We start from the raw sequence: 2,659 nt of genomic DNA, 5'->3' as shown, positions 1-2,659 counted from the left end.
TATCGGCTTCAAAACTCAATGCCAGAAATATAATTTCGGCAAAGAACTTGCGCGCACTCGCAGAGTTCGGAATGGCGCTGACATCCTGAACTGAACAGAGGAGGAGGAGGTATAGGAGATGGACAGGAAAACGAGGAAGCTTCTAAAGATGAATGGAGCCCATCATCCATGTGCAGACCCTGTTTGCCTACATGCGAGGAGAGCAAATGGAAACCTTGCTAGTGTCAGGAATGAGGGAGTATTGAATGCCGAGACAAAAAAGTAAGACAAAGGAAGAATTACAGAATGGACATGATAAAGTATAATTCAACAGCCAGAACAGAAGTTTCTGGAAGACATAGATGGGATTGGCTGAAGAAAGGGACACTGAAAAAGAGAGTGAGAGCACTATACTGGCAGCTCAAGACCAAGCTTTGGCCACGTATGGAGCGTCAACCTTGGAATGAGCAAGTGTTTCTGCTCTGTGCTGTGCTGCATCTGTAATAGATTGGACGAAACCATTGCTCATATCATGGACGAATTGCCTAGACTTGTCCAAAACCACTACAAGTTGTGGCAATGCAATAAGGTAGCGAAAGTGCTACAATGGAAACTGTACGTGAAGTGGGGGCTAGGGAGATGTAAGACGTGGTATGAGCACAAACCGTAGAGGATGGTGGAGTCGCAGTCTAGCAAAATCCTCTGAGATTTCCAAATCCAAAGAAATCAGGTGCTAGAGCATAATAGAGTGGATCCAGTGGTTGTTGATAAGAAGCACCACATGTACTATATAGTTGATGTTGTGTGTCCCTTTGAAATACGAATAATCAAGAAGGAAAGAGAAAAATTAGATAAATACAACCCTTTTAAGTACGAAATAGCCTGGCTATGGAAATTTCAGAAGCATCAAGAGGAATATAAAGGAAATTGGAAGAGAGTGCCCAGTAGAATGTTACCAACGATAATGTCTCCTTGACACGGCCAGAATAATCAGGAAAGTATTAGACAGTTGAAAAGGACGGGTAGCATAGCACCGTAGAATGCAAGCAGCAAGCTTGCTACGCATGCAAGATTCGAGGAGTTCCAGCAAAACCTGTTACAAAAAGAAATAATAGTAATAATAGTTTCAAATTTTTGCCACAAGAGCAGCAATTTTGGGGAGGCCATAAATCGATTACATCGACCCCAGTATTCAACAGGTATTTAATTTATCGACCCCGAGTGGATGAAAGGCAAAGTATTTACTGTTTCCTTTTTCTTTCTTTTGGGTACTTCGGTAAATCCCTCCTCATCTGTGTCTTCCATACCCTCCTCCTGCGCTGGGCTTGTCATTTCGGTACTTCTACTTTGTCCACGCTGGTTTTCGCTAGTTTCATTGCTTATCTGGGCGCACTTTATTCCAATGTGCCCCTTTTCTCCACAGTAGTAGCAAGTTGGTGGTCTCTCTTCTACCACCACTCTCAGCTTTATGTCTTCGGGCAGTAACACCTCTTCTGCGATGTCTTTCAGGTCTTGCTGGGTGGCCTGGATAACCATTTCCAGGCCGTAACCCCTATCAATTCATTTTCTGTGTTCTTGCCACTTGTAATATCTTTGCATCCTCGGGGGTTCCATGCATCACGGCTGTCACCAGCCACACTTTCTCGATTTCATGTGGCACCCTGCCTATCCTAATTCTTGTGACTCTTTTGCCACAGTAGGTCGGCAGGAGCACCCATTCTTCTGATTTCAGTGGAATAGTGGAGTGATTTATTGCCTCTTCTTCGGTGACAAACCTCACTTCCATTGTGCCATATCATTTTCCTCCCGTATAGAATGTTGCAACACTCTTTACTTCTTCCAGACATTTCTCTATGGCTTCCTCAGCTGTTTTCTCAATCTTACTCATTATGGACAGTGTTCTGTAAACCACTGTCCTTTTCATTTTGTTGGTTACTTCCCATTCTTCTGGATCAGTTCCTTGTACTCTTCCAACTTTTCCGGTTCAACTATAACTTTCCACACTTCCAGTGAATCCCGTGCGCTGGTTTCGACTTCTAGCCGCCGAAGCATAGCTCCTGGCATGGGCCCGTTCGGTTCACAATTCATTTTTTCCGGAGTCTCTTCGCTCCAAAATGGGGGAAAGAAAACAAACAAAACACGAGCCTACGGGAAAAACGGCAACAGTATTCAACAAAATTCAACAGCTTCAGCAATAGGCAAACCCGCCAGAGAGAACCTTCAACAAAAGATAAGACTAATCTGCAACGGAATCACAAAGTGAACTGCTACTTACAAGTACACTATTTCTTCATTAGTCCGCCTAGGCCGCCGTGTAACGCACACACACAGACACACACACTAAGGGCCCAACATAGAAAATGAATTATAAATAAATGAAGGTGCAATGGCTACTCGAACTCCACTCTCGAGCACTACCACTTAACTGTTTTTTTATCAAAATTTTTCATTCCTTTCCCTTAGTAACAGGTGTGTAGTCTTTCCGTCTTTAAAACGAACTATTTATGTATGCATCTGGCACAAGCCAATACACTTGACAAAGGAGGAGTCCACTTGATAAATGCCAAATAAACGAAAACATATTCACCTGCTATGTAGAGTGATACACCGCCCCACCTAACAGATTCAAATTTCATCTAAATCACAACAACCGAAGATGCACTTTCCATGGTTTTGAAGT

Source organism: Octopus bimaculoides, chromosome 28 (genome assembly GCF_001194135.2).
Source record: "Octopus bimaculoides isolate UCB-OBI-ISO-001 chromosome 28, ASM119413v2, whole genome shotgun sequence".
Taxonomy (NCBI): Eukaryota; Metazoa; Mollusca; class Cephalopoda; order Octopoda; family Octopodidae; genus Octopus; species Octopus bimaculoides.
Note: the sequence above shows the minus strand (reverse complement) of the source record.